At 44.1% G+C, this 26,723-nt stretch overlaps 1 long non-coding RNA gene across 1 annotated transcript; it reads left to right on the forward strand.

The window, feature by feature from the left end:
• The first annotated feature begins 6,642 nt into the window (after positions 1–6,642).
• Positions 6,643–18,245, forward strand: LOC120313350. The gene is made up of 4 exons (XR_005558135.1): positions 6,643–6,918; positions 8,958–9,042; positions 16,701–16,767; positions 17,840–18,245. It is a non-coding gene; the product is annotated as an uncharacterized LOC120313350 (long non-coding RNA).
• The last annotated feature ends 8,478 nt before the right edge of the window (positions 18,246–26,723 follow it).

Raw genomic sequence — 26,723 nt, forward strand, 5'->3', positions numbered from 1 at the left:
GTAAAGGATTCTTGTCTAGCTTTACTGGGGCTTCTTAAGCATCTCCATCTTGCCCCAAAGGTGCTTTTCCAAAAGGCAACTAAAACTTTGTGGGTTTTTTCTTCTTCTCTGAAGACGTTTTACTTCTCATCCAAGAAGCTCCTTCGGTTCTGTGAGTTAGAACTGAAGAAGCTTCTTGGATGAGAAATGAGGCCAAAGCATATAAGGAAAGGCTGCTGGAATTGGATATGTCTAGTTCAGTGGTTCTCAACCTTTTTAATGCCATGACCCCCAACCGGTCGTAAGTCGAGGACTACTCAACTGGTTCAGCACCGTTCGCAGAATGGGACTTTTGGCGGGCTCAGCAGGGCAGGGACAGCCTGGACAATTCCTATTGGCTTTTGAAAGCCAATAGAATTAGATTCTATTCAAGAGAGTCTATTCTATTGGCTTTCAAAAGCCAATAGAATAAAAGGGAGTAGCACAGCTAAGGAAAAGGGGGGAAAAATGGCGGACTGCGTTTGGCGACCCTCGTGAAATGGTCGTTCGACCCCAAATGGGGTCCCGACCCACAGGTTGAGAACCACTGGTCTAGTTTAATGAAGAGAAGGACGAGGGGGGGGGACATGATAACAGTGTTCCAATATCTCAGGAGCTGCCCCAAAGAAGAGGGAGTCAAGCTATTCTCCAAAGCGCCTGAAGGCAGGACAAGAAGCAAAGGATGGAAACTAATCAAGGAGAGAAGCAACCTAGAACTAAGGAGAAACTTCCTGGCAGAACAATTAACCAGTGGAACAATCTGCCTCCAGAAGTGGTGAATGCTCCAACACTGGAAGTCGCTAAGAAGAGATTGGACAGTCATTTGTCCGAAATGGTATAGGGTTTTCTGCCTGAGCAGGGGGTTGGACTAGATGACCTCCAAGGTCCCTTCCAACTTATTATTGATCATCACACAGTCAGCCAGATGTTCAGACTGGATTTGGCATTTTGTCTACCTATCAAGTCCTTATCCAGGACCTGCGATAGGCAGATGTGGATGTTTGATGGTATTACAGATATCGTCGCAAGATGGAAGCAGTTCCTAGTAAGGCCGGCTTTTGCAATTGACTAATAGCGAATTTGTCAATGCCAATGGTGTTCAAGTGGTGCTCCAGTTGTTTTGGGATTGCACCCAAGGCGCCTATTATTATTATTATTATTATTATTAAAAACTAAGCCCAGTTGCCTTTTGGAAAAAGCACTTTTGAGACAACCCATGACCTGGATGGCTGAGAATCTCCATGGAGTTTTCCATCTTGATAGGCTGGCTGGGAAGGGTTTTGAATTTCTAGTTGCATCACAATGACCCAATAGGCCACAAAGGGAGGAATGCAAAGTTATGTTGGCATTTTTGTAACTTATTCTTTTTGCCTTGCTCAAAGAAAACAAATCAATTCTATAGACTTTTTCACTGTTAATACATTTGTTTAGTTTTCTCTTCCTGCCGGCTTGCAGTGATATTTTGTGGTATGATTTCAAAAGTATAATACCTGTTGTTGGCATTTAAATAGTTTTAAACAATGAAATAACTTAAGTCATTAGTGAAGCTCTGAGTAACAAGTACATTCAAACATCTTTGGCTCTATACACCACACAATGGAGTTGGAATGAAACAAACACAATGTGCTTTAACTGCAGACTGTCAGCTTTAATTTGAGGGTATGTACATCCAACTCAGGTGAACGGGTAGGACTTACAGCAGTTTGCATATGTGCCTCCCACTTGTTAAGGGACCAAAGGTAATGGGACAATTGGCTTCTCAGCTGTTCCATGGCCAGGTGTGTGATATTCCCTCATTACCCCAATTACAATGTGCAGATAAAAGGCCCAGAGTTCATTTCAAGTGTGCTATTTGCATTTGGAATCTGTTGCTGTCAACTCTCAAGATGAGATCCAAAGAGCTGTCACTATCAGTAAAGCAAGCCATCATTAGGCTGAAGAAACAAAACAAACCCATCAGAGAGATAGCAAGAACATTAGGTCTGGCCAAAACAACTGTTTGGAACATTCTCAAAAACAAGGAACGCACTGGTGAGCTCAGCAACACCAAAAGACCCGGGAGATGATGAAAAACAGCTGTGGTGGATGACCAAAGAATTCTTTCCCTGGTGAAGAAAACACCCTTCACAACAGTTGGCCAGATCAAGAACACTCTCCAGGAGGTAGGTGTATGTGTGTCAAAGTCAACAATCAAGAGAAGACTTCACCAGAATGAATACAGAGGCTTCATCACAAGATGTAAACCATTGGTGAGCCTCAAAGACAGGAAGGCCAGATTAGAGTTTGCCAAACAACATCTAACAAAGCCTTCACAGTTCTGGAACAAGATCCTATGGACAGATGAGACCAAGATCAACTTGTACCAGAGTGATGGGAAGAGAAGAGTATGGAGAAGGAAAGGAACTGCTCATGATCCTAAGCATACCACCTCATCAGTGAAGCGTGGTGGTAGTGTCATGATGTGGGCATGTATGGCTGCCAATGGAACTGGTTCTCTTGTATTTATTGATGATGTGACTGCTGACAAAAGCAGCAGGATGAATTCTGAAGTGTTTCGGGCAATATTATTTGCTCACATTCAGCCAAATGCTGCAGAACTCATTGGACAGCACTTCACAGTGCAGATGGACAATGACCCAAAGCATACTGCAAAAGCAACCAAAGAGTTTGTGAAGGGACAGAAGTGGAGTGTTATGCAATGGCCAAGTCAATCACCTGACCTGAATCCCATTGAGCATGCATTTCACTTGCTGAAGATAAAACTGAAGGGAAAATGCCCCCAAAACAAGCAGGAACTGAAGACAGTTGCAGTAGAGGCCTGGCAGAGCATCACCAGGGATGAAACCCAGCGTCTGGTGATGTCTATGTGTTCCAGACTTCAGGCTGTGATTGACTGCAGAAGATTTGCAACCAAGTATTAAGAAGGGAAAGTTTGATTTATGATTATTATTCTGTCCCATTACCTTTGGTCCCTTAACAAGTGGGAGGCACATATGCAAACTGCTGTAAGTCCTACCCCGTTCACCTGAGTGGGATGTACATACCCAAGCTGACAGTCTGCAGTTAAAGCACATTGTGTTTGTTTCATTCCAACTACATTGTGGTGGTGTATAGAGCCAAAGATGTTCGAATTGTGTCGATGTCCCAGTATTTCTGGACCTGACTGTAGTTGATCCCTTCCTCGCCTCAAAAGATACAAATAAAAATCAACAACCTTCAAACTTTTCTCTCCAGCACTATTCCCCCCCCCCAAAGGCCTCTGTTGTCTTGTCAAATTATAAAATGAATGGGTTTAAACCAGGGGGGTCAAACTGTCGGCCCATGGGCCAGATGCATCATAGTGAAACCACACCCACCTCATTGCCTGCGATGGCAAAAAAGTCACAATATGTCGCAACACGTCACGTGATGTTGCAAGTTTGACACCCCTGGTTTAAACTATTCCCTTTCTTTACATAAAAAATGACCTTGATAATTCCTCAGTTCAACTGCTATTGCAGTTTAGAAACAAATACATTGCTATCAGTAAAAAGTGAGGGTTATTTTGATCTGATGCACTGCTGGCAAAATTCATGCATTCATATTACATGTGTGTATGTATTTTATTTTCTATCTTCTAAAACAGGAGGAGGAAATTTACTCCAAACTTCTATGGGTCCTAGCAGGCTTGGCCAATTGTGAGGAATTCTAGGAATTGCCAGCAACATTTATGCAATTACAGGTTCTCCACCCATGGTCTAGATCAGAGGTGGGAAACAATGGCCGTTTTATGACTTGTGGACTTCAACTCTCAGAATTCCTGAGCCAGCATGGCTGGGTCAGGAATTCTGGGAATTGAAATCCACAAGTCATGAAAGGGCCATCATTCCCCACCCCTGGTCTAGATCATTGAATGTCATATTTACAACTTGTTGCCATCAGAATTACACATAAGGCCTCTTACTTCGTGTTTCTTACAATCTTATTGGGTGGCTGGCTAAATATAATACCTCACGGCTGAAGTATGCCCAGTTTACAATACTCAGCTGGATCTGGTTCCAGTAGGTCTCACCATAAACAGTGCCCACTCTAGCACTCTAGTATCTTCTATAAATTCACGGATGATAGCACCAAGATAAAAGGCATTATTCCTGTTTTTTGAAATAAAGAGTAGCAGACGTCACCTTCTCAGTTTTGGATTAATGATTCGGAAAGCAGAAGCACGGGAGAAAGAAATAAAGAAGTTTGGCCCATAAAATGGTTCTGGTGTCTTCTGATGTCATAGCTAAGGTATCTTAAACACTCTAAGTTCCATGCAGTTGACTCAACAATACCTTTCATCCTCTTTAAAGGTAGGCCTCAAAGCTTAGGGGGCTTGTTTGCTAATGAGCCATAAACAGTCTCACAGTGTCCCATTTGAGCTGCGTAGGCTCCTAACATTCTTTTGGGATTGCTTAGCTTTGATCACAATTCAAGACGTGAAATGATCCATCCAAGCTAGCAGGATAACTGGATGAGCAGCATGCTAGGGAAATGCTAGCAAGCTCATTCTTGGGATGTTAATGTTTTAAAATACTACCCTCATGAAGCAAGAGAACTACTTACAGCGGCATCCAATCAACAAAGGAACTTGGTTAGTGTGAAAAATTTCATAATTTACCATAAAAGCTTGCAGAATATCAGTTTTTTTAAAATAATCTATACACACACACACACACACAAACAAACAAACAAATGGAGGAGGTGAACTTCTTGGTCCTTCTGTAATAGAATGCAGCTAATGAGAAGACTCTTTTTCCTAGCTGGTACTCAACTAGACTGATGGATTTCCATCGTAGTTTGTTAAGATCTCTGTCTCTACTTAGGAACTATCTACCTCAGTGGTGGCGAGCCTATGGCATGTGTGCCAGAGGCGGCATTTGGGGCCCTCTGTGGGCATATGTGCCGTTGCCCCAGCCTCGCCTTCCCCCACAACCCCTTCCTCACCAGCAGCCCCCCTGGAGGAGAGTGGCCCCCGAGTGTGGCCCACACGGAGTAGCGCAGCTAAGGACATGGCAGCCAGGCAGCGTAGATAAGACTCTGTCCTCACACCCCATCCCGCACAGTTGATGCTGCGGGGCACGGGCAGAGGGCATGGCCGCCATGGTTCTGCTGGGCTGCCTGGGTGATCTGTGGCAGGTCCTGGAGGCAATGAGTGAACCTGCAGGCAGGTGGGGTGGGGGCGGGGCAGGGGGTGGAGCAGGGGCGGGGCCAATTTTGGGGCACTCAATCTCTAAAACAGACATGTCAAACACAAGGCCTGCAGGGCCTGCAGTCAAATAGCATTCATTCAGACTAAAGGAATCAGGACATTCAGCCTCCTGAAAAAAGATTTCTTCCCCAACTCAATACAGACCAATGGATGTGATTTTAAGGTCTGAGAATGTCCCACCACCTCAAAAAAAAAAAAAAAAAAAAAAGTTTCTCTGCGGAAAACAAATGTGTTATGGCAGACATGTCAAACACAAGGCCCGGGGGCTGGATGTGGCCCGCGAAGTGGTTTCATGTGGCCCACGAAGCCATCCTGGAAACAGTGAGGGAAGGGCCCCTGCTGCCTTGGCCCTGGCCCAGGCCAGGAGCCAATGTACAATTTTGTGATGGCCATCTATGCTGAAACGCATTCAGTCTTAGCTCCACAAGGCCGTCTAGAAACAGTGAGGAACCAGCCCCTGCTGTGTCGCCCCCGCCCCCTGGGTGCATGCTGGGGAGTGTTACCCTTTGTGAGGAAAGAAGAAATGGACCATGCCTTGGTGCTTGCCCCGGTCCCACCCCCTTCTGCCAGAGACCCTCAGATCTGTCCCACTCCTGCCCAGGCCCCCACAGGCACCCTTGATGCAAACGATGTTGAGCTGGCCATGCCCACCCAGTAAGCCACACCTACTCCATCCACGCCCACTCAGTAGGCCACACCCACCCTGGCCACACCCACCCTCAGGGCATCAGCAATGCTGATGCAGCCCTCAGTGAAATTGAGTTTGACACCCCTGCTCTAAAAGGTTCGCCATCACTGATCTATCTGATGTGGGAGGCTCTCCAATGACACAAAATCAAGCCTACTCAGCCATCTTTTCACCTTGTCCCCTGCATCCACACCTTGGCACATCTCCACATTTTAGTTTTACTTCCTCCACGTCTCCTTCAAGGCATGTCCAGCTGTTTTCAGTGTCCTCGCAGCATCCTCTCGCCAGACATGTGGTCACACAGAATGGGTCTGCTCTCCACCTTTTGTCCCAAAGATGCTTTTTCAAGAGGAAACTGGACTTTCTTTGTTATACTTTGAAGACGTTTCGCTTCTCATCCAAGAAGCTGAAGAAGTTGCCTCTTGAAAAAGCACCTTTGGGACAACCACGACCTGGATGACTGGAAATCTCCATAGACACTCTCCACCTTTCCTTTCCTCCCCCCCCCCCCACACGCCACATTTAACCCAAATACGATATAAAAGATCAACCAACAAAAGGGGCGGGCAGGAGGCGGGAAGTGCCTGCGTGAGGAAAGGCAGGACCCTTTTAAAAGGGGCTTCCCTCGTTTTCTAAGGTGCGATTGATTGATCTGTAAGGCGTAAATGGTGTCAAAAGAGGGGCAGGGCCTTTTTCGGGGGGTGTTTGAGAGCTCCTGGTCATGAAATGTGCTTTTTCCTCAAATCTCTTCGTGAGTTTCCACCGGAATGCATAAGCCGTTCTGCCCAACCGCGATCCTAATTAAAAACATCAATTAAAATGGGGAGAGGGCAAAGTAAGCCTCCCCGCCCAGCGCCATCTACCCGGGCGCTCTGGTTTCCATAGAAACTCCAAACAGCCTCCTGGGAGTTGTCTGTGGGGAAGGAGCTGTCCGGACCCGGATCGGCGGGAAAGGGAGAGTCAGCCTCGGAATCTCGTCCCGGTTCGTATTGCAGATCTCCAGCCCTGGGAGGTGGATGTGGGAAGGCAACGAAGCGCACGACGCTGGGGAAGGACCTGAGACGCAGTGTCGGGACACTTTTGGAAAGGCAGAAGGTCCCAACTTACAGATCTGTCTCTGCCGCCCCCCTTCTCTCCATCTGCCCTTTGGCGGCTGCATGGCGAGAGAAGTGCTCTTTGCACATGCTCAGAGGCTCTCTTCCCGTCTGTCATAAATGCAAAGGGGCTGGGGTTTGAATCCTGGTTCCAAGCCGTGGTTTCCTGCACGAGAGGAATTGGGCATTAGTAGGAATGCGGTGCCTTATTGTTATGGGTATACTGTGGGCGGTGGGCGGCGGGTAAAATTCCCAGCTATGGAAATGGTTTCAGTTTTGAGGAAAGAGGCTGGATAATAATCCAATAGTTGGGGGCGGGTATGCATTAGCATGAGGAAGTGCAGGACACAAGTAGGTGTGCACATTGGGACAATTAAGGAGTTCTTCATTTCTAAAAGAAAGTTGTTGGTGTGAAGTTCAGATTGATTTGCAAACTGACCTCCGCTCTCATGTGATTACTATGGCAACCAGGATTACTCTGCAGCGAAGAAAACAAAATCCTGAAAAAAGTGCCTGTTAATAAATAAATCTAGGACAAATACAATGAGTTCAGTTGTGGCACTGATGCAAAGCTTTTGACAATCTGTCAATGGCTGTGGGTGCAACTGTTAATTTCTTATATGTGTCTCTTTTGTTTTAGGAGTTCAAGGTGGTGTAGATGAGAATCACGCCTCAGTTTTGGTCACAATAACCCTGAAAGATTGAGAGGCAGTGATTGGCTCAAAGTCGCCCATTGAGATTTGTGGTTAATTTGAAACCCGAATCTTGGCTTACTTGGTCTCAATCAAGCATTCTAATCACTGCACTTCAATGGCAGCCAAATAGACCCCTCCCTATTCTCTGCAAGAATAATCTAACTACCCTTGGGCCTAGAAGTTTCTTGCTTGGAACAAGGCTTTTTCAAAAAATATTCTTTGATGGAGCCCTGGCTCACGACCTTTTAATAGGAAGTGAAGCCAGTTTGGTGTAGTGGTTTAAGAACCAAGCTAGAAACCAAGAGACTGTAACTTCTAATCTTGCCTTAGGCACGAATTCAGTGACTTTGGGCCAATCACCAGGAGACTGTGAGTTTTAATCTTGCCTTAGGCATGAAGGCCAGTTGGGTATCTTTGGGCCACTCTCTCTCTCTCAGCTCTGTTAAGAAGGCAGTTGCAATCCCTTCCAGAAAATCTTGCCAAGAAAACTGCAGGGACTAGCTCAGGCAGTATAGGGTTTCCTGCCTGAGCAGGGGGTTGGACTAGATGACCTCCAAGGTCCCTTCCAACATTATTATTATTAAGAGTCACCAGGAGTCAAAAACTGACAGGTAGTCTTGAATTTACAACAGTTCATTTAATGACTGTTCAAAGTTACAACGGCACTGAAAAAGTGACTTATGACTGTTTTTCATGCTTACGGCCATTGCAGCATCCCCATGGTCACATGATCAAAATTCAGACACTTGGCAACTGGTTCATATTTATGATTGGTTGTAGACAATCACCTGTCTGAGATGATATAGGTTCTCCTGCTTGAGCAGGGGGCTGGACTAGAAGACCTCCAAGATCCCTTCCAGCTCCTATTCTATTCTATTCTATTCTATTCCAGTTTCCCAGGGTCATGTGATCTCATTTTGTGACCTTCTGACAAGCAAAGGGAAGCCAGGTTCCCTTAACAACTGTGTTACTAACTTAACAACTGCAGTGATTGACTAAACAACTCTGGCAAAAAAAAGTCATAAAATGGGATGAAACTCACAGTTTTGGGCTCAACTGTGGTTATAAGTTGAGGACTACTTGTATACAGATAGACACCTATAAACAAAAACAGTGAGTGGCTACCTCAGTTATAATGCAGATTGCGCTGACCCTAAGTGATGTGTGGGGTAAGTGAGGTGGAGAAATTAGATGGCACATTGTAATGGTGAGCTGTCACTTGTCCTTTCCAGCTGGCTGTGCAGTGCGCCATGACTGCCGTACCTGGTAATTGTGAGTTGCTGTACAGACGGTGGATCTGGCACCTAGAATATGCAGGTGAATTGAGAAAATAGTTATGCAAAATATTATGATTAAAGTATTTTGGTGTCATGAAGGTGTCATCAACCATCTGTGCTAGTTTCTAAATTAAAGCATCAATGACAGATGGTGGTACTTCTGCATGAAAACATCTAGCAAAGAATAGTTCACTATCTCTCTAAATAATTATGCATAACCATATATAAAATACTGAGTCATTTCTGGTGAGATGGGCAACTATAAATTTGAAAAATAAATAATTAAAAGTATTTCTACTATCAAGCCACTCTTATAATTACAAATGTTTTCCTAACACTCCAAAAGACTTTACTTTCCTATCGGTGATTTGAGTTCCACTGCTCTTACTTGATACTCTTTTAAAGAACGGCAGTTTAATTCCACACCTTATTTGTTAAACAGGCATTAGTAGGTAGCAATAACGATATTGCTTTATTCATTTTTCTATTTATTTTAATTAAATACCATCTACAGGATTGGCAATATCGTTTTCATTTCTGTATGTGTACAGGTAACCTAGGCTTACTCCCTGTTGTTTAATGACCGTTTGAAGTTACAACAGCCTTGCAAACGGTGCGTTCTGGGTACTTTGCAATCTGTTCACATTCAGGATGGTTGCCAGGTGCTCTGTAAATCATGTGATTGTCATTTGCAATCTTCTCTGCTGGCTTCCCCAGAAAGTCAATGGGGAAGTTGGCAGAGAAGTTGCAAGCTGCTGCCACCTGCTGAGAGGACTTCTTCTTATCTCTTGGGTCTTGTTGAAAGAGCTATTTGCCGAGGGGAGCTGACATCCTTCCATGGGGTGCAGAAATGAAGCTTAAGAACATGCTCCTACCTCACCATGCCCAGAAGGCCTCAGCCAGTTACAGGGCCCCATAGTGAGCATAAATTGCAAGAATCCTCCATATGATTATGAGAATGTCACCCACCTGCATTGCTTGGGTGTACCTGTCAGTAGCTGCAGAGCAACACAAAAGTAAATGGAGTATTTTAATGCATGCTGCTGGGTCCTGTAGCTGGCTGATGCTTCCCATCCCACACCAGATTTCTGCATGTTGCTGGGCCCTGTAGCCGGACAAGACCTCCAGCGTCTCTCACCTTCTGAGGCACCCCCATGCTCTGTTTAACAACCTATGTGACTGCTTAACAACTGCAGCTGAGAGAGCTGAGATTGTATCTCATTGAACGAAACAGTCCCATGGCCATCTCACATCGCTTTGATCAATGACCAAGATTCTGGTCTCAATTATTCGTTACAAGTTGAGGACTACCTGTACTTTTAGCATATTAGTGGAATTCCTCCACTTTTTCTGTTGCTTCTGTTCCTTTTGAACAAATTGTACACTTCAATTGCTGTGCTCCAAACGTGGGAGTCATCCTAACAGGTCACTGTTACATTTATGAGTCATGTGTCTTTTTGTACTAGGAATTCAGTCTCCTCTTATTTATTTGCCATAAGTGAGGCATTAGTGAATTTTTTAAAAAATGGCAGTGAACTTTATGTTCCAATGTTCTTTCTGATTTTTTATTGAGTGGTTAATATTTCATAACAGCAACATTCCTACTTTCTTCTACAGTGCATTTGGCTTTAATAGGGATGTTTCTTTCTGTTTTTTTTTTATTTCAACCCTCATAGGATTCAGTTTCAAGCCCTCTTGAAAAAAATTCTCTGCATACAGTATTTGACCAGGTATATTTTTACCAGACCATATGTGGTTCAATCTAGCTTGCACCACACATCCATCATCCATCATTCAGATAACTTAAATCAGGGTCTCAGAAACTAAATCTGTCTAGCTGTAAGGAATGGTGAAACAATAATGAGAAATTCCCAAGCTAGAGAGAACTGTTATCAGATATTTCCTATAGACATCTAGAGCAGAGGTCCCCAAACTCCAGTCCGTGGACCAGTACCGGACCGCGGCATGCCAGCAACCGTTCTGCACAAACAAGCAAAGCCCCATCTGTGGGATGCAGGCAGCACACAATACCATGCATCCTCCGCTCCGCAGAAAAACCTCTCTCCACGGAAGGTTGGGGACCTCTGATCTAGAGCAGTGGTTCTCAACCTTTTTAATGCCGTGACCTCCAACTGGTCGTAAGTCGAGGACTACTCAACTGGTGCAGCACTGTTTGCAGATTGGGACTTTTGGTGGGCTCAGCAGGGCAGAGACAGCCTGGACAATTCCTATTGGCTTTTGAAAGCCAATAGAATTAGACTCTATTCAAGAGAATCTATTCTATTGGCTTTCAAAAGCCAATAGAATAAAAGGGAGTAGCACAGCTAAGGAAAAGGGGGAAAAAAATGGCGGACTGCGTTGTTTGGCGACCCCCGTGAAATGGTCATTCGACCCCAAATGGGGTCCCGAACCACAGGTTGAGAACCACTGATCTAGAGGATGCCTAAGCATCCATTGACTTGGAAAAAGAGGGGGGGACCCCCCTAGCTCTTTGACTTGGCTTACTGAGTGGTATTTATTTATTTATTTATTTATTTATTTATTTATGAGACTTATATACCGCTTTAAGTGCAAGCACTCTCTAAGCGGTGTATACCAGTAAGCAATGTATATATATATTTACATTGCCCCCAACAATCTGGGTCCTCATTTTACCTACCCCGTAAGGATGGAAGGCTGAGTCAACCTTGAGCCGGTGAGATTTGAACCGCTGACCTGCTGAACACAGTCAGCTAAAGTGGCCTGCAGTACTGCACCCTAACTGCTGCGGCACCTCGGCTCTTGGTATCTTGGTATTCATCCTTAATTGGTTCAAGGTATCAATTCACCAAAAACAATGAGTACCAAACAATTCCCCCCCCCAATAAGGAATAATGCAGTGAGTCACAAAAGGCAGCCGACACCGACAAATTCTAGCTTGTGCTTTAAGTACCGAATAATGAGTACTGCGACAAAATGTTCATGTCAAAATGCACCAAGTTCCAAATTTGATGAGTTTCAAAGCAGCTGAAACACTGGAAGTTTTTAAGAAGAGACCGGACAGCCATTTGTCCGAAATGATATACGGTTTCCTGCCTGAGCAGGGGGTTGGACTAGATGACCTCCAAGGTCCCTTCCAACTTTATTATTATTATTATTATTATTATGACTGAATTTTGTCTACTACTACAACAGGCAAATCTGTATATGTATATACGACCTGATTTTTGCGTGCTAATAAAGAGATACAGGTAGCCCTCAACTTAAAACAGTTCGCTTAGTGACCGTTCGAAGTTACAACCGCACTGAAAAAAGTGACTTATGACCATTCTTCACACTTACGACCATTGCAGCATCCCCATGGTCACATCATTTACCTTCGGATGCTTCACATTTATGACGGTTGCAATGTCCCAGGGTCATGTCATCCCCTTTTGTGACCTTCTGACAAGCAAAGTCAATGTGGACACCAGATTCACTTAACCAACCATGTTACTAACTTAACAACTGCAGTGATTCGCTTAACAAATGCGGCAAGAAAAGTCGTAAAATAAGGCAAAACTCACTTAACAAATTTCTCACTTAGCAACATAAATTTTGGGCTCAGTTGAGGTCATAAGTTGAGTTCATTTAACCAAGTCATTGTCTGAGAGCTTTCTGCTTAAATCCTGAAAAAGGATTTAAATGCAGAGCTAAGATTTAGTCAAACCTGCTACGAAGCTTGCCATCTTCTGCCTCCAGAGGCTGTGAACGCTCCAACACTGGAAGATTTCAAAAAGAGACTGAACAGCTATTTGTCTGAAATGGTATAGAATTTCCTGCCTGAGCGGGGGGTTGGACTAGATGCCCTCCAAGGTCACTTCCAACTTTATTATTATTATTATTATCGCCAATATTTCCAAAACCAAGTGTTTACCTATTTTCTTCTTTTCTTTGCTAGTCCTATTCCAGTGACAGCAAACCTTTTAGAGACCGAGTGCCAAAACTTCAACCCCAAACCCACTTATGTATCATCGGGTGCCGGATGGGCATGGCTCATTGGGTGGGCGTGGCCAATTGGGTGGGTATGGCCCATTAGGTGGGTGTGGCTGCGGTAATAACGGCTGACTGGATGGGACTAAAAAGTTCAATCAATCAATTCCAACTTTGCGAGATCTTCCCCCCCCCCGAAGTTGAAATTGATTGATTGATTGAACCTTTTTTTTTGTACACGGCAGTGGAGGCCTAAAACGAAAAGGTTTTATAAAACCCAGCTGAAGGCCTAGGACTGGGGCGACGGCATGGGTGCCCACAAAGAGGGCTCTGCGTGCCACCTGTGGCACCCGTGCCATAGGTTCGCCACCACGGTCCTATTCTATACATGTAGTCCTCAACTTACAACAGTTCATTTAGTGACCGTTCAAATGGTCACTAAGGGGAAAGGGCAAAACTCAACAAATTTCTCACTTAGCAACCTAAATTCTGGGCTCAATTGTGGTGGTAAGTTGAGGACTACCTGTAATCTTCAAGGAGGCTGAGAATACCATTTCGTGTCTGCAGGCAGCATTTGATGTAATTATAACAGCTGTTGGTAGTTTTGGAAGTTGCTCAATCATATCCGTCATTTTTTCCCAGCCAAAAAATGACAGTAAATCACAGCCCATGATTAGGCCAGTATCCTTGCCTGCCATTTAGCATAAGACTCATAGCTTGGTTTGATAGCATCTAAAGCAAACATGAATGAAGCCAAGAAAAACAATTGATTGCCTATTTGTAGAATAAAGGTGCAAATAGTTTGTATACACCCATAGTAGTTCAATTGTTCATTGTGCCCAACTACATTTGTCTGGCTAGACAAGGAACAAACATCGAAGGACACAAAAAGTCTGATAAGTAAATTTATTGTAGAAAACCAAATGAAGCCCTTGTGATAGCAACTGCTGTGTATTAAACACAAGACCAATAGATAATGTGTAGGGCTGTTGCTGTTTTTAACTTCTTTTTCCTGCCTGCATAGTTAATGGAAGAAAAGCCACTCTTTTTAGGGTGGAAGAAATGGTTTCCCTTGTTTTGGTAATGGACTAGCCTGATAATCATGCTGTTTCCCTATGATCACCTGAGTTTTCACACAAAGTTGTTCTTCATTACACAAAGAGGATGACTCTTTGTGTAATGCTTTGAACCCCTCAAGCTGAGTGAGAACAGCTGGCTTTTGGTTTACTTCCGACAACATTAGAATCCATGCTTCTAAGAGATAGCAAATATCATGAATTGATGTGTTCAGTCAGCTCATATTTATGTTTCATAATACTGATTTAATAGGCACGGTGACACTTCTATTTATCTGACACAACTGCCTCCCCTCTAATCTTCAAGGACTACTCATTTTTTTCTTGTTCGGCAATTTCTTTTCTTTTTCATTTAAATGCTTGAAACCTGTTCCTTCCGTAAAGGCATAAAATGTTCTAATTTCAGAAGGGCAGATCTTCTGCATCTTGTTGTGATTGGCATTATTATCCCATCTTTTTTCTTTTGCTAGATTTCTTCCTCGTAAAGTCTGTTTCCTCCGACAATTCATATTATAGTGCCTCCTGCAGTCTAATACATTTTCATCCCCTCTTATGACCGGATGTTGCTTTTCATTGCTTCAATCCTTATTTTTATTCAAACACCATTACAAGTTTGCTGTTGCTGCCAGGTTTCCAATCAGCCAGGAACACAAACAGGTCACAATTGTAGTCTCATCTGTTACCTTAACTCAGGCATGTCAAACTGCCAGCCCACGGGCTAGATGCATCACGCCAAAACTGCGCCCACCCTATTGCCGGCAATGGGGAAAAAGGCGCAATACATTGTGTGACTTCACATGACATCGCGAGTTTGACATGCCTGCCTTAACTTTTGTTTCTTCAGTTATCACCAGCAGAAAGCCCTTTTAATTTTAATTGTTTGCCTTCTAAATTGGTAGATTAGGTATCCCACAAAGAGAAAATGTTTAAAGACTCCATTTTAAATTTGCCCACCAGATTCAATTTCCAAACCCTTTCTCTGTATTCTCACTAACTGGAGGCTGCTTCCCTCCCAGTGTTAACTAGGTTGGAAGAAAAAAAAATGCCACTGGGATAAAGGGTTAATAAGGGGATTGTCCTTCAGAGTACTTTTCTGTGCCCAGACAATGGGAATTGTACTTTATATGGCAATGTGAAACAAAAGTTAGTGGAGCCTGGAAGTTGGTTGTCCTATATACATCAGTATTTGCATCCGTCTTTACACAAAGGGAAAAAACAACCTATCAAAAACAGTACCGCAGAAAACAGATTAGAAACACAAGTTAAGATAGGCAAGAAAATGGTAAGTGAGCACCTGTCCACTCTAGACGAGTTCAAATCACCAGGACCAGATGGACTACACCCAAGATTCTGAAGAAAATGGCAGATGTGATCTCAGAACCACTGAACTATATCTTTCAAAGATCCTGGAGCACTGGGGAAGTACCAGAGGACTGGAAAAGAGCTGATGTAGTTCCCATCTTCAAAAAGGGAAAAAAATGGATTCATGAAACTACAGACCTATCAGCCTGACCTCAATACCTGGGAAGATTCTGGAAAAGATAATCAAGCAACGAATCAGTGAACACCTAGAGGCAAACAAAGTCATTACCAAAAGCCAACATGGGTTTGTTAAAAACAGATCATGCCAGACAAACCTTATTGCATTCTTTGACCAAGTGGCAAAATTAGTGGATCAGAGGAATGCTGTGGATATAATTTACTTGGACTTCAGTAAGGCATTTGATAAAGTAGACCACAACTTACTACTTGATAAGATAGAAATTGTGGGTTAGACAGCATCACCAGATGGATTCGTAGCTGGCTGACCCGCCGTACTCAGCGTGTGGTCCTCATTGGAACTGCATCTACATGGAGGAAAGTGTGTAGTGGGGTGCCCCAGGGCTCTGTTCTGGGCCCAGTGCTCTTCAACATCTTCATCAATGATTTGGATGAGGGGATAGATGGGGAACTCATCAAATTTGCAGACGACACCAAACTGGCAATAATAGCCAAAACTCCAGAGGATAGGCTCAAGATACAGAAGGATCTTGACAGACTTGAACATTGGGTGCTATCTAACAAAATGAAATTCAATGGTGAAAAAAGTAAGGTTCTACATTTAGGCAAGAAAAATCAAATGCATAGGTACAGTATAGGTGGTACCTTGCTCAATAGTAGCAACTGTGAGAGGGATCTTGGAGTCCTAGTGGACAATCACTTAAATATGAGCCAGCTGTGTGCTGCAGCTGCCAAAAAAGCCAACACAGTGCTAGGCTGCATTAACCAAGGGATAGAAGTTCCACTTCAGTGGAAAGGTAACAGTGTTCTAGATGTCATGCTGGCGACATGACCATAGAAATATATTTGGACAGTGCTGGCTGAAAGGCCTTGAAATGGAGGTGATATATAGTCTATAGTCAGCAACGACTAGTGGAGTAAAATTTGCAAGGACTCCTTTATCTTTTAATTTTTTTTATCTTAATTGTCCATTCTACACTGGATTAGTGAATTTTATTTTATATCTTTTCTGTGCTATTAATTATATTTGACTGAGTTCAATGTTCTATATATTTTAGGTTTTTTTTTTTAAAAAAAGGTTTTTAGACTTTTTTTAAAATGTTTTAAATAGTTTTCCACTATCCAGAGAACATTGATTAAAAAATTATTACATAAATTTGGTTTCTTGCAGGCAGGCCTGAAGTGTAAAGGAGAAGGAGATAATGACACAGAAAGGAGAAAAAGATTTAGAAGGGGAGGTAAGGGAGCACTCCTCCAAATTAAATGAAGATTTATTGATTTATATATATATATATGTTTGCTAGATTTCTATCTTGCTTTTCCTCAAGGCAACCTAATTGAGGAAGCAACCTAATTGAGGAAATCCTTTCGTTTTTTTTTTCCCTCCACAACAACAAGAATTGTTTGGGCTCAAATTCCATGAACCAATAAGGGGAAAAAAATGTGATTTTGGCCTTCAATAATGTGACTCTGAATACAGCAAAAAAAGTAAAAAATAAACCCCCAAATCCCTGAAATCAAATACTATTTAAAAATACATGGGATACCATCATGATGAGGTGAGTGCCTTTGGGAGTTTTTTTTTAATTTTTAAAGATTTTTTTAAATCTTAAAAACCAGGCCCTGTTCGTTTCACAACAGTAACAAAGATTCTTTGAGATATTGTCCAAAAATTGGTTCAGCCTGACACAGAAGCCAATCAAAGCCAGACACGAGAGATGGACATTTGCAAAACTTTTATTGACGCACTTTAGCAAATGGGTCCCAATCCAATGTGGGAGCTGAGACTCTGAACAACAGCGTAGCCCGATCTTTTATACAATTGATTTCTAGAAATAGGGAAGTAACATTTCACAAAGCTATTACCCTTTTTGGAGGTCTACCTTGCTTTTAGTCTACGTGTCCATTTGTCTATTTGCACCTTGCCTGAGCTTACGGGTCATTTTGCCTCTATAGAGTTATAGCTTGCTTAAGCTTTACATGTCCTGTGTGTCCCCTATTTGGGTTTCTGCTGCTTGTTTTCTTGTTGCCAAATCTTGTAACTTCCTATCTATTTCTGAGTACCTGTTGTTACAATTCCTTCATCTCTAATTGACACTTTGCACAATTGCATTCTTCTAAATTTTTATTCTTTCCTAGGATGGGGGTGTATTGCTTCTTAATGGGTGATCCATCAGGATCAATGTTTCGGTTCAGTTTTTTTTAAATTACAACAGAAGGCAGAAGTGCTCAAGGCCCTTCTTTTTTTGTACGTGTAGTTTCATATGAACATTTATCTTAAAAAAAAAATCTTTATCTAAATGAGTTCAGTTAGTAGATTAAAGCCGGATGGAGACGTGGCCTGCAGTGTCGAACCTATGAACCAGCCACCAACTGCATCACATACTAGCAGATACAAGCCAGAAGGTAAGTGGCCAGGATCCAGCCAGATCCTATTTAGTGCGAGCAATGCAAACTGCAAGCTTGATGCTCCATTCAATAATAATGCTGTGTTAGGAAAAAGGCCAAAGATGCTAGCAGTTTGATGCCCTTAGGAAAAGCTTTAAGGTTTTAGGCCATTCTTCATTCTACGTCAGCCACCACATTCTGTTTAAGATTGTCAGGAGAATTCTGCTGCTGAATTAAATCCATGACTCATTTAACTCTACATTGTATTTCTCTATCAGATGGCCTTCCGCCTGTTTTTCACAGCAGATGTTTGCCAAAGGGAGGTTGCTTTTGATTTTGGGGGTAAATATATAATCAGCTGAGGTTTGGTAGCTTCTTTTTAGACCAGGGGTCCTCAAACCTGGCCACTTTAAGACTTGTGGACTTCAACTCCCAGAATTCTGGGAGTTGAAGTCCACAAGTCTTAAGGTGGCCAGGTTTGAGGACCCCTATTTTAGACTTTGTTAAAAAGCATAAAACTTTGTGAGCTGTAGTTGGTTTCATCCAATGTATAGAATGGGCTAAACTGATGCAGAATTTAAATCAGGGTGATGTAGAGAGAAAGCAAGCTGATTAGGCAGATATATATTACATATGAGACACGTTACAATACAAGTAGTCCTTGGCTAACAATCATTGAAAGTTACAACAGCACTGAGTAAGGTAACTTTACAATTGTAATTCAGGTGTTTGGCAACTGGTTCACAATTATAATGGTCACAGCGTCCCACAATCACATGGTCACTGTTGAGTCCGTGGCGGGAAAACAGACACGAGAAGCAGCTGGAGTTCTCAGTTTCATTTATTCAGCGTTCAGCTTACAGGAAGATGGCTTCAGCCTCGCCCAACGCCTCGCAGCCTCTTATATAGGCAACTCCCGGGTAAATGGGTTACTTTTCCCGCGCCAGCACCCGCGCATGCGCACGGCGCTGGCGACAGCCTGTCTGGTCCCGGGCAGCTTTGCACCTGCCCGGGACTGCCTGCAAACGCCCAAGCCGTTTGCAAGGCTCGGGACATAACACCCCTTTCCCCCGGGCTAAAACTACTACCAACATACAACATTTATTTTATATGACATTTTGCTCCCCAGTGCTCCCACTGATTACTGGCTTTTGCCTTGCCAGCAATGTTATGTAATCTTCTAGATACTTAGGAGATTTCTTTGCTCTCTGTGACCTTCTTAGCTCTGGGTTACTGGCATAAGTCCCCTGACTGGAGGGAGGCGTGAGCCTGTTCTCTCTATTGGGCCCTGGTGTCTTCCAAGGACGGTGCCCCGATGCCTGGCCTGCTTGCTTGCCCACCGGGCTCGTCAGGCCAGGGCTTCTGTTACTTTGTGACCTGGTTGACCTACCTAGCTGTAGACCCTCAGGCCCCTTGAAGTGATAGCCGCTGCTGGGCGTCTCTGTAGAACCTCCTAGGTCAGTCCAAGACCTGTCAGTAGGCTGTCCATTCCCTGAACCCCATTCTGTGTTCGGGCTCGTGTGGGTTTCTGTACTTTCCCAAAACTCAGGTGTTCCCTGATTTGTGCTAGGGTTGTTGTAGTCGGGACTTGGTTCCTCGACTAGCTCTGTGTATGTTTGACCCCCTGTAGGATTTGGGGTAAGGTCAGGCCAACCTTGGGAATTGTGTGCCAGTTCTCTTGCGGGGAATGATTTGTTGGGATGCCCCCGGGTATCCTCCGTTGCTGGAGTGCTGTGTGATGTGTGTGGAAAGTGAGTATGCCCCCGGGGTGACTCCCTGGCTGGAGTAGGCGTGAGTGCCTGTTGTGTGGGTAAGCTCCATGACTTTCTTTTCGGAGCAATTGCAGAACCTTGGGACGAGCCGTTTGTGGCTCCCTCAGTGGAGATGGGCAGTAGCTCTTGCCCTTCCCTTTGCTCCAAAGGGTCCCCCTCCCCCCCTGGAAAAGACCCAGGAGTCTCAGCAGAAAAGTCTCGCCTAGAGCGAAGTTGGTCGATGTGCCGACGCAGGACACGACCGTTGTCCAGGGCAACCTCGTAGGAGAGAGGACCTGTGATCCTGGACACAGAAGCGGGGACCCATGTATGACCAGGCCCGTAATTGCGAGCCCAAACCGGGGCACCCACAAGTAGTTGTCTAGGTGCCCTAGGATGTGAGGTAGATGAAGGCAGTCTGTCCGGATGCAACCGGTCAAGTCTAGTAGTAAGTTGGCGCCCCCAACGAAGTTCAGCTGGACTTCTCCCTGTAGAAGTGGACGGTGTGGTCGATAAGAAAGGAGAAAGTCAGCCAACCTGTGATGCCAGTCCCCGTAGGTTGAGTCTCTTCAAGGCGTCCTTTGCGATGCGCACCATGCGTTCAGCCATACCGTTGGTGGACGGGTGAAAAGGCGCAGACGTGGCATGACGAATCAGGTTTGCCTGTAAGAAAGCTTGGAATTCGGAGGAGGTGAATTGAGGGCCGTTGTCGGACACAATGACATCTGGCAGCCCGTGTGCAGCAAAAATCCCCCTCAGTACCTGAATAGTCTTTGCAGTGGTGGTGGATGAGACAGGCACAACCTCAAGCCATTTTGAATGGCTGTCAACAAGGACCAAGAAGAACTGGCCCTGAAAGGGCCCAGCGTAGTCAATGTGCACCCTAGACCATGGGGACTGTGTTTCCTCCCATCTATGCACAGGAGCTTGGGGCATCTCTGGGCGAGATCGTTGGCACAGGTGGCATGCGTGTACCTTAGCCTCAATATCTTTATCTAAACCAGGCCACCACAAGTGGCTTCGTGCAAGAGCCTTCATACGAACAATGCCAGGATGACCCTCGTGGAGGGATTCTAAGACCCTAGTCCTCATTGAGGTGGGAATGACAACTCTGTTTCCCCAAAGCAGACAACCCTGAGAAAGGGACAGTTCGTTTCTTTTGGACCAGAAACTCTGAAACTCAGGACTAGGGCAGTGCTCAGGCCACCCGGACAGGACCCAGGAGCGGACACGTGAAAGTGTGTGATCTGTACCCGTTTCAGCGGTAACATCCCTGGCACTAAGAGGGAGCTCGGGCAAGGCTTGGATTGATAGAATGTTGACAGCTGGCGCGGGGTCAGCTTCTACTACTGGCAGAGGCAATCTACTGAGGCCATCAGCATGGCCCATTTCTTTCCCAGGCTTGTGGAGTAATGAAAAATCATATGCAGACAAGAAAATAGACCACCTAAGCATTCTAGGGGAATGATGTGGGGAGTCTGCTTACGTGTGGTAAACAGTCCCAGCAGAGGCTTATGGTCAGTGAAGACCGTGAAATGCCTGCCATATAGAAAATCGTGGAATTTTTTAATTCCAGCAACAACAGCCAGAGCCTCCCTGTCTATCTGAGCGTAGTTGCGCTCGGCAGAAGACAGTGTTCTGGAGTAGTATGCAATAGGAACCTGAGTTCCATCAGACCTGAGGTGACTCAGGACAGCTCCAACCCCGTAGGGGGACGCATCACAAGCGATGCACACAGGGAGAGACTCGTTGAAATGTGCAAGAACACTGTTAGAAGTGAGCAAGGCCTTGACTTCTTTAAAGCAAGCCTCATGCGCTTGTGACCACAGCCACACAGCCTGTTTGTCTAGTAGCCTGTGAAGAGGCTCAGCTACACTAGCTTTATGTGGAAGAAAAGAATTGTAGAAATTCAGGAGGCCTAGAAAGGCCTGAAGTTCGGCCTTAGACTTTGGCCTGGGTGCATCTAAAATAGCAGTTAGTTTGGATTCAGCAGGATGAATCCCAGCAGCATCAATTTTGAATCCCAGAAATTCAGTAGAAGGCACCCCAATCTGGCATTTGTCTTTTCTGAGCTTGAGGCCTGATTTCCTGAATCTTAACAGGACAGCCCTAAGCCTTTCAGCTAGAATGTGTGTGGAGTCTCCTGCAATCAAGACATCGTCAAAGTAGGGGCAGACCCCTGGTATACCTCGTAGTGTGTTTTCCATAACGCTTTGGAAAATCCCAGGAGCGACATTCACTCCAAACTGTAGCCTTTTTACTTTAAAGGCTCCCCTGTGGGTCACAATGGTCTGAGCTATGGCAGCATCATCAACAGGCAGCTGTTGATATGCTTGAGCTAGGTCAAGCTTTGCAAAACACGCCCCCCCTTGAGAGAGGCCAGGATGTGACTGACCACAGGAACAGGATAGGCATGTTGCTGCAATGCCTTATTGAGTGTGCATTTGTAATCAGCACAAATGCGAATGTCCCCATTTGCCTTTAGAGGCGTGACAATGGGGGTCTCCCACGGGCTGGAATCAACAGGTTCTAGGATTCCCTGTTGGATTAGTTTGTCTAGTTCAGTGTCAATCTTACTTTTTAAAGCAAAAGGGACCCTTCTTGCTTTAATCCTAATGGGAGTGACAGTGGGGTCTAGCTTTAAGGACACAGGTGGTCCTTTGAATGTGCCCAGCTGGGGGCTGAAAACATCTGCAAATTCTGTGCAGACTTCCTGTAGGTCGAGTGTTTGTAAGCTATTGAGTCCTGTGACGTGTATCCCCAGGGCCTCAAACCAATCGAGTCCTATGAGACTCGTTCGTTCACCCCCTACTACTAATAAGTCTAGTGGACCTTCAAAACTCTTGTATTGCACGTTAAGGGTGGCCTCCCCCTTAACACACACTCTTGAGTTCTGAAAATCTGTTAATACAATATCAGAAGGCCTTAACTTGGCCTTAGACCCACTTCTGGAACAAATCTTCCTAAATGTATGCAATGAAATGATGGACAGGGCAGACCCTGTGTCTAGTTCCATAGATAATGGAACCCCTTGTAGCTTCACGTTGAGTGACAGCTTTTTCTTCATGGGCTTGTGTGTGCCTGTTCTACAGATGCTTCTTCGCGAAGCGCAAAAACCTACCCTATTCTGGCTGGGGAATCTGGTACCCTTCAGGCGTTCTTCTTGGGGTTGTGCCTTTCGTCGGCCCAGGCACACAGCTGCAATGTGCCCTTGTTTACCGCATGCCCGGCAGGTAGCGGAGCGGAACTTGCAGTCGGTTCTCCTGTGGCGACCTCCACAGCCGATGCACTTGAGCGGAGCCGAAGAGCTTCCCTTCTGGTTCTCTTCCTTCGCGGGGTGTAGACGGTCGACTTCCTCGTCCGGATCCTCCTCGGAGTTTCGTCGGACGTCTTCCTGGTGCACGGACGCACCCTCTGCACTGTTTCTGATCGGCCGCATGTTTTTGACGGCGCCGCCTGCTGCTTCTTCTGCGGTGACTTCCCTTAAGGCGTCTTGGAAGGATAATTCTTCCTTTGCGAAAAGTCTCTGTTGTAGCTCGCGATGCCTTAACCCGCACACGAATCGGTCCCTCAGTCGTTCCTCGAGGTCCTTGAACTCGCAGGGCTTGGCGGCCTTCCGTAACACGGCGATGTATTCCTTGGCTGACTCACCGGACCGTTGATCCCTTTGTTCGAAGGTGTGGCGCCATGAGATAACGGACACCTTGGGGTGGAAGTGCTCCTTCAGCAGCTTCTTCAGGTCTGCGTAGCTTACAGACTCTACTGGGACAGGTGCTGCAAGGTTTTCTGCGATTTCGAAGGCGTCTTGGCCGCAAACGCAAAGCAGGGTGGCCGCCTTCAAGCTATCTTCCCCTCACTTGGTTTGCTTTGAAGTAGTTCTCCATTCTGGAGAGTAGGACTCCCACCGCTCTGGATGTGAGACGTCGAATTCCGAAAGCCTCCGATTTTCGCCATCTTCGGATCTTCAGGAGACGGGTCTATCAGCCAGCCTACCCGAATGCGCACCGGATTGGCGGGCAGCTGCCGAGTCGACGCCGTTCCTCTTTCGCCGCTCAGGACTCCTTGGGTAAGCTTACACTTCTTCCTTTCCAGTAGTGCAAGGCATCCACCTTCGTCGCCAAGTGTTGAGGTCCGTGGCGGGGAAAACAGACACGAGAAGCAGCTGGAGTTCTCAGTTTCATTTATTCAGCGTTCAGGTTACAGGAAGATGGCTTCAGCCTCGCCCAAACGCCTCGCAGCCTCTTATATAGGCAACTCCCGGGTAAATGGGTTACTTTTCCCGCGCCAGCACCCGCGCATGCGCACGGCGCTGGCGACAGCCTGTCTGGTCCCGGGCAGCTTTGCACCTGCCCGGGACTGCCTGCAAACGCCCGAGCCGTTTGCAAGGCTCGGGACATAACAAGAATCATCTTACAATTTTCAGTACTGTATTGTATACAATGAGACCCAGGAAGAGGTTCTTTTCAAAATGGTGCCTATCTTTAGGAAGATCATCTCCCTGTAGCATAGATTGGCCTGGCCCTTCTGACCTTTTGAATGGCTCTGAAGACCACACTGTTTGTAGTGGAGAGCCTTTTCAGTGGTTCCATTGAATGTGATTTATTAATTGCACTTGCCCATCTGTGTTAATATGCTTTTGATAATAGTTTTAGTATGTTTGTATGGTTTTGTTATTTTTTATTTGTATTTCTTATTGATTTTGCTATTATTATGGTTTGTCACACAATCAGCCAATCAGTTAGATTCCAGACTGTTTAGACTGGAGGTGGCATTTTTATGTATGTATGAAATCTTTCCCATGGAGCTGGGATAGGCAGAAGTTGCTTTATGGTGTTAAAAGTCTCACTGCAGGATGTAAGCTGTTCTAAGTAAAGCTACTGATTACAATTAACTGATGGTGTTTTTGTTAATACAAAGTGATTTTGTTTAATGCAGAGTTAGAATGGTTTTCCAGAAGTTCTGCAATTACACCAAGAGACCTATTATTATTGGTACTATCTTGGCTTTCTTTTGCCATGGTCATTCTACTTCTATTTGCAGGTCTTTATATTTTGTGATTTCCTCCAGTTTGTTCTCTTCTTTCTTCAGGTATTATAATGTCCACTAACCAGCTTTTTTTGTCTTTCTTATTATTAATACACAAGACTCCATTTTATAACTGCCTATTTGGTGAAGTACTCATATAAATCTGACTTATTACATCCAGTCTTGAGAGACAAATATGATTTCAGTTCCTTGAATATGTTAAAATAGTATTATACCATTTGTAAAACTCAATATGAACAGACTAAGATCTTACTGATCTTTTAGACCCAAACACACAGGCATCTTGCTCATAACATGCCTGATATAATAGTTAGCGAAAAGAAAGAAGTCTGGTTCATTGATGTTCTGGGCAATGCTAAGATTGAGGAAAAGCAATTGGAAAAAATGAAATATCAAGACTTCAAGATCAAAGTTGAATGCTTATGGAAAAGAGAAAGCTGTTGTTATGTCAGTCATAATTGGAGTCCTTGGATACATAAAGGTCTTCCTCAAAATATTTCCTGCAAATATTGAATTTTTCAGACCTGAATACATTAGTTTTACAACAAACAAAACAAACAAACAAACAAAACAAACAAACAAACAAACAAACAAAGCCACCCTGCTTGGAACTACCTTTATTCTTTGAAACTACCTTAATAATTCTAAGATTTTTGGTTATGACTTGAATAATTAACTGGTATTCTTACTGTAAATTCCCCACACATAACAATGGTAACGACACTCTATTTTTATGTGGTTGCGAGGTTGATGTGCTCTGAGAAAGGTGAGAGTTGTGCCACAGGTTCAACCATATGGGATGGGCTCATCAGAGGAGCCAACATTTGCCTAGCCCAGGTCCTTAGAAATAACTTGATGGGTGGATAGAAATGCAGAACCAAAGCTAAACATCTGGCTCAGTGTTTAGTCAACTGTAATAATTTCAATCAGTAGTGAGGAAAGAGTTTAAAAAAATATTCAGGTGTGATTGGAACAGGTTTATGGACTTTTAAGGTCCATAAAAGGGAGATTTAGAAATGTAAGTCATGAATCAAAGACAATTCTATAAACTCTGAATACCTTTTTGGGGTTCCTTTTGATTTTTTAAAAATATTGTCACTTTTTTTATGAGTTTCATATTAAAATAAATGTGATTGCTACCACCTTCCTAAAAGCTCTGTCTCTTGCATTTGAGACTATAATAAAATTTCAGCTTCAAGACCGGGCACAGAGGGAGATAGATGTGGGGGTGTATGTGCAAGAGAGGGAAGCGTTCTTCATTTCATAAAGTGCCTGAAGCATAATCTCACTGTCACTATTTTTCATTGTAAATGATGAAGTTGAAAATAGAAGTTGCATTTAATATGAGGCTACTGACTCTATCTTTTTTACGTTTCAGTAACTGAGTAAAATCTGCTTCCTCCAAGGTTTTTTTAGGCTGTGAAAGTCATTATAAAATGTAAATGCATGCATTGTGAGCCAAATTTGAATTACAAATACATTGTCTGGAGTGTTGTGTGAAAAGTATGCACATTCTGTTCATCCTTAACTAACATCCTATAGCTACACATAAGATTTTGTCATAGAATGGTTTGCAATATTTCTTGTAGTTTTGTCGAACTGGAAACTAAAAAAAGGAAATATAATTTTTAAAAACCGTGCTCTAGGGTAAGCAAGTGTATCTTTATTTCAGAATTACCCAAGTGTGAATATTAAAATTATACATTTAAGCTACTACAACTCTTGAACATTCTGGATTATCATGGGTATAAAGGCACCAGAAATGCAGTAGCTTTTGCTCCTCTTATATTATTGATAGGTGCAAACTTTATTAGCCTTGATAATGAATTTTACTTGTCTAATCTCTCAGCCATTTCCAACAAAATCATGTAGGTGACTGCTTCTAATTGCATCCATAGAATTACTCCAGTTTTGTAGCATATTTATTTCATATTGGTATCTAGTGAATAAAAGTGAAAACATGGTGATTTTGTCATTATCCACTTACTGTTAAGCGAATCCAGGTAGTT

The sequence above is a fragment of the Crotalus tigris genome, unplaced genomic scaffold (assembly GCF_016545835.1).
Source record: "Crotalus tigris isolate CLP2741 ecotype Arizona unplaced genomic scaffold, ASM1654583v1 scf7180000018612.917631, whole genome shotgun sequence".
NCBI classification, from domain to species: Eukaryota; Metazoa; Chordata; class Lepidosauria; order Squamata; family Viperidae; genus Crotalus; species Crotalus tigris.